At 37.0% G+C, this 12016-nt stretch overlaps 1 protein-coding gene across 1 annotated transcript in view; it reads right to left on the bottom strand.

Moving 5' to 3' along the window:
• Positions 1-11450, bottom strand: part of LOC107553860 (USP6 N-terminal-like protein) — a 28378-nt gene extending 16928 nt beyond the window's left edge. Inside the window, exon 1 of the mRNA XM_016236184.1 lies at positions 11330-11450. The gene's annotated coding sequence lies outside the window, so the exon portion shown is untranslated. The remainder of the gene's footprint in view (positions 1-11329) is intronic.
• Positions 11451-12016: the final 566 nt, after the last annotated feature.

The raw sequence follows: 12016 nt of genomic DNA, 5'->3' as shown, positions 1-12016 counted from the left end.
AGTCTCTGCTGTCCCCAGAATGTGTCTGTGAAGTTTCAGCTCAAAATACTCCACAGATCATTTATAATATAATTTTGAAAATGCCTATTTTGAGTGGAAGCAGAAACATGCTGTTTTTCGGGCCTGTCTCTTTAAATGCAAATGAGCTGCTGCTCCCCGCCCCCTTTTCCAGAATAGAGCTGCACCGTTACAGCTCATACCTACTAAAAACATCTGTTTTGGTTCTGATTATCATGTTTTTCGCGCTGAAATCATGCGTTTTAAAAATTAGTTTAAACTTCTGATATACGGTTTTCTGAGTGCACACATCCGAAGCACACGGACAGAAAGCGGCTGTCACAGCATGTGAGTACTAAACTAAGTTCTCATTCACACTCAAGTTTACGTTAAAACCACACACAAGTTACAAAAACAGTCGGTTATGTCTGTGAAGGTAAACAGCTGGGAAATAAATCACATGTTTATTTTAGATCTGTTTGGCAGCAGCAATATACATCAAATAAATCAATAAATCCACTGCTTTCTTGTCTCCTCTGAGGCTGGGACTCTAAATAGTGTTCTGTGCTCGTCTGTGCAGCCAAAGGCAGAACAGTTAGCATGTTTTGCTCAAACGTTCGCCATGGCATTACACCGTTGTTGCTTGCAAAAATCAAAATGACGGTGCCGTGTATGGAAACGTGCAGATTAAGGGGCGATAATATTATAATGAGATCCCTTTGCCACGTCACCAAGGGAGCGAAATCAGACACGCACGTTTTATCAGACGCTTGCAGAAAAAGGCTTACCAAAACAAAGTTACTGGGTTAATCTTTTTCACGTTTCCTGATTATAGCACTTAAAACCTGGAAAAGTCAGATTTTCATGATATGTCACCTTTAAAGTTAGACCAATTAGATTCTAGAAAGAAAGCATAAAAATTTCTCACATTTTGGAGAAATTAGGAGAGGCTTGTTTGAGGAGTCAAGTTTACTGTGAAGGAAATTTTACTTAGTTCTACGAACCTCTGTGGCGACACGATGGAATCAGAAATTGACAGAGCAGGACTGCCGCAGCTGATACTCACCACCATGTGCTGAAAACTGTCGAGGTCTGTTAGTTCACATTCTCTGTGGACAGGTGGGACTCTTACAGAGTCTACAGTTCACCAGACAACTGCTCTGCTGAGTCACATGGGCACCTTTCTCTGTTTAACCACCTGTCCCATTCACAACATTGGATCGTATAAATGGAAACCAAAGATTCCCTTTCTAACTTCCCTTCACTCTCAGAAAAAAATGTGCTAAAATTGTACCTTTAGGGGTATACAACAGCTTATCACTGGAGCAGTACCCTTAAAGGGACAATGTTGTACTTCATTTGCCCCTAATGTAAACATTAAGGGTACATATTACTACTCTATGGTATTAATGTGGACCTTTAAGGGTAGAGAATGTGCAAAAAACATTTTGTACCACTTAAGGTACAATCTTTACAGTGTTTTTTTTTTCTTTCTGACACACATTAAAGGGGACCTATTATGCAAACTTCACTTTTGCAAGGTGTTTGGACATAAATGTCTGTTGGCAGTGTGTGTACACAACCACCCTATAATGATAAAAATCCACACACTCCTTTTTTTTTATCCCCATAAATAATAAGCAATGCCTCCCAATGGCCTATTTTTAGCATTGGTGCTAATGTGACATCACATTAGCCACAGGCCCCGCCCAAGAATGTTGACAGACACTACCGTTTTAACGTAGAACCGCCCTGAGCGAGTTCACAGCTAGTTGTACTCAGTCCGCCATTGCTGCATTGACGAGAATGTCTCCCAAGCGTTTTAGGTGTTCTCTTGCTGGATGTATTAATCCACATAGCTCTCTCCATTTACTCCCGAAATCTGAGCCTCGCTGAAGACGAGGTGGATTAATTTTGTTTTCGAAGAAAATACTCCCTCAACTCTACAGAAATTTGTTTATGTCTGCGCGAATCATTTTACACCGGACTGCTTTGTGAATGAGGGTCAGTATAAAGCAGGTTTTGCACAAAAGTTGCTCCTGAAGGATGGAGCAGTGCCAACTGTTTGTGATCCAGCTAACGTTACGCCATCTAGAAGTAAGTATCACATGTTTGTTTTCCAAATTGCTTTTCTGAAAGAGCTTCTTGGCACTCTGTAAGGCTAATGTTGCTAAAGCTACCATTGTCTGTCTGTTTTCACTGATGCTGCCTTCACGTGCTACCAGAATGATCGTGAATAGGAATGTGGTAGTTAAAAATTGCATATGAAAGCAATGGGAAATCGACTGCTTGAATTTTTCTAGCTCATAATCATATTCGGTACTTATAAAGTTCGTGTTAGCACGCGATGGCACCATGAGACCAGCTATGTTGTTATTTTTATAGCGCCGTGCTCCCCGTCTGTGTAATTCATAAATAATCTGGCAAGGTGCAGAATCCGACACGACACCGGTTCGAACATATATGGCTGAACGCCGCTACTAGCAGTTTCTGACATTTTCAGTGTGTGAGAGAGTGTTTTGTTATTGCTGGCATGATGCCGGTGCGCGAGCTCTAGAAACTCCACCCTCTTCTGAAAGGGGAGGCGGGAGCATCAGCTCGTTTTCATTTAAAGGGACAAACACAAAAAACAGCACGTTTTTGCTCATACCCTAAAAATGGCAATTTCAACAAGCTATAAAAAATTATCTGTAGGGTATTTTGAGCTAAAACTTCACATACACACTCTGGGGACATCAGAGACTTATTTGACATCTTATAAAAAGGGGCATAATAGGTCACCTTTAATATGTTTGCTAGATGTTTTCTCCTGTGGAAAACAAAAAGAGAAATGCTGAATAATGTACAAATCAACAGCCCACATCCCCTTTCACTTTCATTATATGGAATACATTGTCAATTACATTATTCAGCATTTCTTCTTTTGTGTTTCACTAAAGAAATAAAGTCAGACGCTGTACAGATTTGCAACAACATGAAGGTGAGTAAATAATGAAACCGCACTATCCTAATTCTTTCTGCACGTCATCATCAACCTCTTGAGATGTCAAATGAGCCACAATAAACAGATCACAGGCTTAAGAGTTGATCTTGTGCTATAAACACCTTGATTTCTGTTACTGCTGTAGGGAAAGGCTTTTTGAGAAGCATTAATTCTTCTATAAGCTGACCAGGGAAAACAGGTCACAGCTATCAAGAGATGCAAGCATAATTTATTTACCGCAGTCTCGCCTTTGAGTCGGGGAACTTAATGGCTTGACAGAAATCATGGGATCAAAAATGTGGGCCACTACAAGTAGAATTATTAGTGATGTCTGCATAAACATCCATCCTTGTGGACAAAAGCAATAAATGGTGAAAGCAATGAAACACTTTTCTTTAAATAAACCAGCATCAAGGCTAATCAAACAGGTTTATCACTGTCCAAGCAAGGTTACAGCCAAAGCTGTGTTTCAAATTTCTCACGAAGCTAAAGAGCCAGAAGTCATCCGCAGATCTTAACAAATAACCACATGCTTTCAATTATAAGTCTGCTGTCATGCAGCCATTCTTCTTTGAGGTTTCAGACAAAACCGGTGGCGCAATTTAAGTGCAATTTTCTGAGAAGCTCAAAGTCTAGCAAAATGAAACTAAACGGCTTTGTTAATGTTATCAATTTCAACTTTTTGGACATGGTTTTATCAATTTTGACACCATAGCATCAAACTAATCGAATAAATCGACTTGAAGCTTGCAATTTCACAACTACAACATACATAATTTCTGCTCCTTTAAAACTACATGCCGACTCTAAATCCACAGTTGGATCCTGCTGAAAACGCCATGTGATGTTCAGCCAAAGGTTTACAGGTGTGTCACCACCATCAGGCTGTTGTTTGCACAGCAGGAGTGTTTTCTTTGTGAATACCATTAGTCACCGGTCAGTAGTAGGAGGGCAATGAAACATGCTGATGGAGAAAGATCCTTAACACTGATCTGTGTTCAGGTCAGCTGTTTTCACTGGCAGTAGCTAATACTCAGACATGCAACAAGAGCAATACACACAGTGGAGATGCACTACAGTTTACATGGAAGTGTGAATATTCACCTTTCATGGACAGCTTTGGGTTCGTTTTGAAAACTGAACTTCCCTATAGGTTATATTTTGTAAAGTTTAGCTACATCAGTTTCACATCAGGCTCGGACTTTCCATGGACTGACCACATAGTTTGATGTTACGGAGCCAAGCTGCAGAATCTCACCGAGACCCAAGAGTCAAACAACCAATAAATTAAGATACAAGTACAATAAATAAATAGGGGTTTTGTAAAATCTCATGTATCCCATCTTCTCAGTCTGAGATGTGCAGAGATCAAGTCTGGACTATTACAGTACAATAACATCCTATCTCTAGGTTCAATGCCAAAAAACTCCTCAAACTCTCAGCCTACATGACAGTTTAGCATGTGAGACACACTATGAAATATCCCTGGGAAACAAACAGTAGATGTAATAATTAAACACATAACGTCACAACTTTAATAAGATGAAGAAAACTACCTCCTCACTTGATGTTGTTCCCTCAGAGATTATAAAAGCGGCCTTTCCTGTAATTGGCCCCAGTATCCAAGTGTTGCTTAATTAATCTTTGGACACTGGAATGGTTCTGAACTGTTTTAAGCATGTGGTTGTTCAGCCTTTGCTTATGAAACAAGGTTTGGATGAAAGTTGCTTTAATAGTTATCGGCCTGTCTCTAAGCTATCATTTTTGTCAAAGCTTTTAGAAAAAGTTGTGCAGTTACAATTGATCCAGTTTTAAAATGCAGCTAACTTATTAGAAGCTTTTCAATCTGGTTTCACTGCTTATCATAGTACAGAGTCTGCCTTGCAAAAAGTGTTCAATGACATTTTGCTTTCAGTTGATGCCAGTAAAAATGCTGTATTGATACTACTTGATCTTACAGCTGCCTTTGACACTGTAGATCATAATGTTCTTATTTGGCATTAAGAGCATTTGATAATTATCAAGGGTACTGCCTTACGATGGTTCAGCTCATATCTCAAAGTCAGGTCTTTTTCTGTAGAGTTAGGTAAGTTCTCTTCATCTTCTGCCCCTATTATTAGTGGAGTACCCCAGGGCTCTATTCTGGGCCCGCTTCTTTTTAACTTATATATGCGTCCTCTGGGGAATATTATTAGGAAGCACAATGTTTATTTTTATTTATATGCTGACGATACACAGTTGTACCTGCTGTTGAAAGCTGGCGATTCCATTCAACCATTGTTGGAATGCTTCTTGGATATTAAGAAGTGGTTATAAAATAACTTTCTCTAACTTAATGAGGACAAATCAGAAATAATTGTTTTTGATCCCCCAAAATTGAGTAGTGGTCTCATTAAGGAGCTGGACAATCATTTCCTGTCTATTTCCTCCCAGGTTAGGAACCTTGGTGTTATCCTGGACTCAGAATTATGTTTATACAAACAAATCAATTCTGTTAAGAACAGTTTTAATCAACTGTGGTTTATTTCCAAATTTAAACTGGTTTTTTTTCTTTTCAAGACTTGCAGAAGGTTATTCCTGCTTTTATTACCTCATGTTTAGAATAAATTATTGTAATTCAATGTATTTGGGTCTTCTTCAGTCATCGCTTGCACACCTCCAGATGGTACAAAATGCAGCTGCAAGGCTGTTGACAAGGGCAAAAAAATATGACAATGTCACCCCAATTTTAGCTTTGCCTCATTGGCTTCTGATCCATTTTAAAATTCGGTTTAAAATTTTGTTGTTTGTTTTTAAAGCTCTTAATGACCAAGCTTCAACCTAACTTAAATACCTTCTTACTCCTCTGTCATCTATCAGATTTTTAAGATCTTCTGACAGGGCTCTTTTTTCTGTCCCTCATTCCTGTTTAAAAACTAGGGGAGATAGAGCTTTTTCTGTTGCTGCTCCCCAACTGTGGGACCAACTGCCTCTGGACATCCATTCTTGCAACTTCTATTACCATTTTTAAATCGAAGCTGAAAACTTTTTTACTGACTAAAAGTATACTTTCCTATTTTTAGTTTAAAAGAAGCATACTAATAGCACACTTGAATAAACTTCTTTTTCGTAAGGGTTAGCATTTTAAACTCATTCTGATTTTGTTTTATTGTTTGTTTTGTTTGGTTTTATTCTGTCTTTATTTAACTTTCCTTTACTGTGTTCAGCACTTTGTACTGTGGCTACCGTCGCATCATCCAGGTGGATGCTGCACAGGAGAGACACCCTCATGATTGTAAAGCACTTTGGGTGTACAGCAATACACAATAAAGCACTATATAAAAATGTGTCATTCATTAATTCACTTTGGATAGCTTTGCTATGTTTAAATGTGCTATATAAATAAAATTTACTTAGAGTAATTCATTACAGAAAAAAAGAAATTAATAATATTTTACTTACATCAATAAAATAATCTTCCAGGATTTAATTTTTTTGTCACCCACACTCTAAAAAATGCTGGGTTGTTTCAACCCAACTTTGGGTCAAATATGGACTAACCCAACTTTTGGGTTAAAAATTTTATGTAAAAATTTAACCCAACGGTTGGGTTAGTCCAGGGGTAGGCAAGTTCGGTCCTAGAGAGCCGGAGTCCTGCAGAGTTCAGCTCCAACCCTAATCAAACACACCTGAACAAGCTAATCAATGTCTTCAGGATTACTAAGGCTATAGGCAGGTGAGTTTGTTTTTCAGGGTTGGAGCTGAACTCTCTTGCCTACCCCTGAGTTAGTCCATATTTGACCCAAAGTTGGGTTTGAAACAACCCAGCATTTTTTAGAGTGCATAAGACTTTCATTCATCCACGCACAAATAAACATAATTTTAATGAAACCTGAGTCCATTACACCAAAATGTTGATGCTTCAAAAGGTTCATAAAGGTATATTAAAAGTAATCAATTTGTAATAGGAGGTTAAATCCAAGTCTTCTAAAACCCAATTTATATGGATTTCTCATCTCTTTAAGAATTTTTTAAAGCATCAAAGTTTTGGTGTAATGGATATTTTTGGGTGAACTAACCCAATGCATTGAAAATATTGCATTAAAATGCATCAAAAATAGACTTTTTTATTATTTTGATTGATGGATCAGATTATGTATGCCCGGTGTTCAAAAACAATGAAAAACTGTCCATTGTTTGTTGCCCAAATCTAGCAAATCAACAACAATAGTAATGTTCTGTTAAAATAGCTCAGCCTATTTCCCATGAACCCGGTTTCCCCCCTGGACTCTTAAGGTCAAGTGGCCTTCTCAACTCTGGATACTAAAGGAAAGGTGTGAGGTGAGAAGAATGTCTGGAGCGTTTGGAATCTTAATGTCACAATGTTTAGGCTAAGATCCACTGGTCGACATTTTATTCCATAACGTTACACAGTTTTGATACTGTTTTATGTCTGATGATCGTGTTAGAATACATGTGGAAGCATCTGTTGTTTCGGTTTCTTCTTCACTTGTGTTTTTTGGGAATTCTGTACAGAAGATGTGTACTAGCACCCCCTACCGTATAACAATGAAAACACGGATTCTAGGAGCACAATTATAGCTAAAATATATTTAGACTTTTTCTAAGTATAAGTCAAGTATACTTAAATGTCATTTTAAGTATATTTCTGAGAAGTACATAAAGCCCATTTCTGAGAAGTACATAAAAAGTAGACTAAAAGTATACTTTCCTATTTTTAGTTTAAAAGAAGCATACTAATAGCACACTTGAATAAACTTCTTTTTCGTAAGGGTTAGCATTTTAAACTCATTCTGATTTTGTTTTATTGTTTGTTTTGTTTGGTTTTATTCTGTCTTTATTTAACTTTCCTTTACTGTGTTCAGCACTTTGTACTGTGGCTACCGTCGCATCATCCAGGTGGATGCTGCACAGGAGAGACACCCTCATGATTGTAAAGCACTTTGGGTGTACAGCAATACACAATAAAGCACTATATAAAAATGTGTCATTCATTAATTCACTTTGGATAGCTTTGCTATGTTTAAATGTGCTATATAAATAAAATTTACTTAGAGTAATTCATTACAGAAAAAAAGAAATTAATAATATTTTACTTACATCAATAAAATAATCTTCCAGGATTTAATTTTTTTGTCACCCACACTCTAAAAAATGCTGGGTTGTTTCAACCCAACTTTGGGTCAAATATGGACTAACCCAACTTTTGGGTTAAAAATTTTATGTAAAAATTTAACCCAACGGTTGGGTTAGTCCAGGGGTAGGCAAGTTCGGTCCTAGAGAGCCGGAGTCCTGCAGAGTTCAGCTCCAACCCTAATCAAACACACCTGAACAAGCTAATCAATGTCTTCAGGATTACTAAGGCTATAGGCAGGTGAGTTTGTTTTTCAGGGTTGGAGCTGAACTCTCTTGCCTACCCCTGAGTTAGTCCATATTTGACCCAAAGTTGGGTTTGAAACAACCCAGCATTTTTTAGAGTGCATAAGACTTTCATTCATCCACGCACAAATAAACATAATTTTAATGAAACCTGAGTCCATTACACCAAAATGTTGATGCTTCAAAAGGTTCATAAAGGTATATTAAAAGTAATCAATTTGTAATAGGAGGTTAAATCCAAGTCTTCTAAAACCCAATTTATATGGATTTCTCATCTCTTTAAGAATTTTTTAAAGCATCAAAGTTTTGGTGTAATGGATATTTTTGGGTGAACTAACCCAATGCATTGAAAATATTGCATTAAAATGCATCAAAAATAGACTTTTTTATTATTTTGATTGATGGATCAGATTATGTATGCCCGGTGTTCAAAAACAATGAAAAACTGTCCATTGTTTGTTGCCCAAATCTAGCAAATCAACAACAATAGTAATGTTCTGTTAAAATAGCTCAGCCTATTTCCCATGAACCCGGTTTCCCCCCTGGACTCTTAAGGTCAAGTGGCCTTCTCAACTCTGGATACTAAAGGAAAGGTGTGAGGTGAGAAGAATGTCTGGAGCGTTTGGAATCTTAATGTCACAATGTTTAGGCTAAGATCCACTATAATGAAAAATAGCAGACCACTAACAACACTACAGAACTCCAGAGAAACACTAACCATTTTGCAGAGCTGTCCACCAAAGTTGTTGAGATGCGTTAAAAACATTAAAGGGTCAGTTCACCCTTGTGTTGTTTCAAACCCGTAAGACCTTCGTTCATCTTCAGAACACAATTTAAGATATTTCTGATGAAATATGAGGGCTTTCTGACCCTCCCATAGACAGCAAGGTAACTACCACGTTCAAGGTCCAGAAAAGTACCAAAATGATCGACAAAGTAGTCCGTGTGACATCAGTGGTTCAACTGTAAAGTTACGAAGCTACGAGAATACATTTTTGCGCAAAGAAAACAAAAATAACAACTTTATTCCACATTTTCGTCTCTACTGCGTCACTTTGGACGTGTGTTCACGACAGTATCATGACACGAGCGTGTGGCGGTGCTGACCCAGATCCCGCGTGATAATGATAATGATAATTATGAAGTGTAAAAGCGTGACTCTCATCACTTTTAAACTACAGTGTTTCTAGAAGTGACAAAAAAAGAGAAACCATGAACCTATTATTAGATGACAGGCTGGCTACAACATGTTAGTTTCTTCCCAGATGAGAGTATTGCATAAACGCATAATACAAATCAGCAGTCTGAAAAACATGTGCAAAAGTCACAGTTCAACTTTCAGACAGTGTCCGTAACATTTCACTTAACCTTCCAACAATATGACAAGCAAAATGTAATGATGTAAGGCCCATCTCAAAGTGTCTCCAACACACTTCTCCTCTTTCTGAGGTTACTCATATGTGCAGCAGGCCACACATGTCAGTGTGACTGCGGTTCATCAGTTCTCACTGGAGGGTTTCAGAAACAGAAACACATGGTTTCCGTTGGCCCACTTCCTCTGGTTAATGCATTTTAATACAATTCATCTAACAAACATCTAATCCAGTGACTTCTGGCAACACCTTGAATGCAATGAGGCTTTGAGGACACATCGAAATGTTTGATATCAGCTAGCTAAACACAAGAGCGGCTCGAGTGGAAACCGGCGTGGGCCACACCTCTCGCCCTGAAAGAAGGTAAGGAAGTAGGCTTGTGACCACAATGCATCCTGTCCTTCTGAAGTTCAAGGTTTCAACACGAAACAGTGTCTCATGGGAACAACTAGTAAACGTTGTACTGCATTGTAACTAAAGCACTATTTACGTTCTCATGGGAACAACCAGCAAACGTTGTACTGCATTGTAACTAAAGCACTATTTACGTTCTCATTTCCATTCTGAAATCAAGTCACATTTCACATATTAAATATGAATACATGAAAAAATTTATATTTGGGAAGTGTTGGGGAAAGTTACTTTTAAAAGTAATGCATTACAATATTGCGTTACTCCATAAAAAAAGTAACTAATTAAGTTACTTAGTTACTTTTTATGGAAAGTAATGCATTATTTTATTTTTGCGTTACTTTTTAAATCTGGACAGGGCTCGCTTGTTTGTTTTTAAAATAAAAAAGTTATATTTTTGGTAAATATAAAAGCCTTTTCACACCAAAAGTGAAGCCTCAGGCTGAAGGGAAAGTAAAGTAGAATGCAGAAGAAGAAAGTTCAACACACTTCAGCAATAAAAAAAGACACACAAATGTTTGTCTAGAGTAATTTTTGCTTATTAGTATGGTTTGAACTGAATCATCGAAGACATTGGTTAATAGAATGGGATTAAATACATAAAGCATATTTGTGTTGTTTAACATTTAATTATTGCAGGTTTGCGTCATATTCTGCATATTCATATTTATTTTAGAACTGCAGAAACATCTGATTTCTCTCAACATGGGGACAGGAGAGCTGTCAATCAATAAATTGAAAAAGAAAAGTAACTTGCCTTACTTATTTGAAAAAGTTACTCAGATATTCTCTTGTAAATTAAAAAGTAATGCGTTACTTTACTAGTTACTTGAAAAAGGTAATCTGATTACATAACTCGCGTTACTTGTAATGCGTTACCCCCAACACTGTGTCGGCAACATCGGTTTCACACGTCTTGCAACTAAAGTCACATTAACTTTATTTACTCGCAACTTATAGTTGTGAACCGGCTATATTTAAAAAAACAAGAGTAAGGTTTTCTAGCGTCTAGACAAAATATACTCTCTGAAAGCAAAACTTTACCACTCTTCAGTAAATTCAATAGACTTTCATCTGAGTTGTTTTCAAGCACAGACGCGACAATAACAGCACCGGCCGATAAAAGACATTCACATCAAACTGAACGGGAATAAAAACAGCATTATAACCCAATTAAATATTTTACCTTTGAAAACAGACGCTTGGCGCTGCACAGGCGGTTAGTAAATAATCTGTGTGTTCATAGTGAAGCAGCTCAGTGCGGACAGACGAGACTCCAGTTTAACTCTGACGGATCAGAGCACGAGAACAACACTAGCGCGCGCAGTTGCGCTTCACAGCTCAGAGTTCAGAAATAGTTTCACTGTAAATGTAAGAGCTGTAAAATTAATCAATTATAAATATTTCAATTTGTTTTTATTTGAAAGAACTTTTAAATACAGAAGTGTATTATTATTATTATTATTATTATACACGATTATTATTATTGTTAAATATTTCATATATTATATATGTTCAGTAATACAATAAATAACATGACTAATATAAACATATTATTATTATTAAAAACGAATTACATACACATTTCTTATTTTTAGAATATTGTAATTATATTTTTATAAAATTAAAAAAACAATTAGAAATATGATTGTTATACAAATTATTCAATTATTAGTTAGATATATTTAAATAGATTCCTATCTGCAGTTCACGGTATTACATAAAGCAGTTGTGTTGCGTCCTCTAGCGGCCATTAGAGCATCCGTGTTTCTGTCCAACAATAAGCTTGAGGTGTATTTGCATAACTGTCTTCTGAAATAAATATCAGGATTATGTAGGTGTAATATTAATGCATGGCATATCTATTCCTTTT

The sequence above is a fragment of the Sinocyclocheilus grahami genome, unplaced genomic scaffold, assembly GCF_001515645.1.
Source record: "Sinocyclocheilus grahami isolate Dianchi unplaced genomic scaffold, SAMN03320097.WGS_v1.1 scaffold483.1, whole genome shotgun sequence".
In the NCBI taxonomy this organism is placed as follows: domain Eukaryota; kingdom Metazoa; phylum Chordata; class Actinopteri; order Cypriniformes; family Cyprinidae; genus Sinocyclocheilus; species Sinocyclocheilus grahami.
This window is presented reverse-complemented; position numbering and strand designations above follow the sequence as displayed.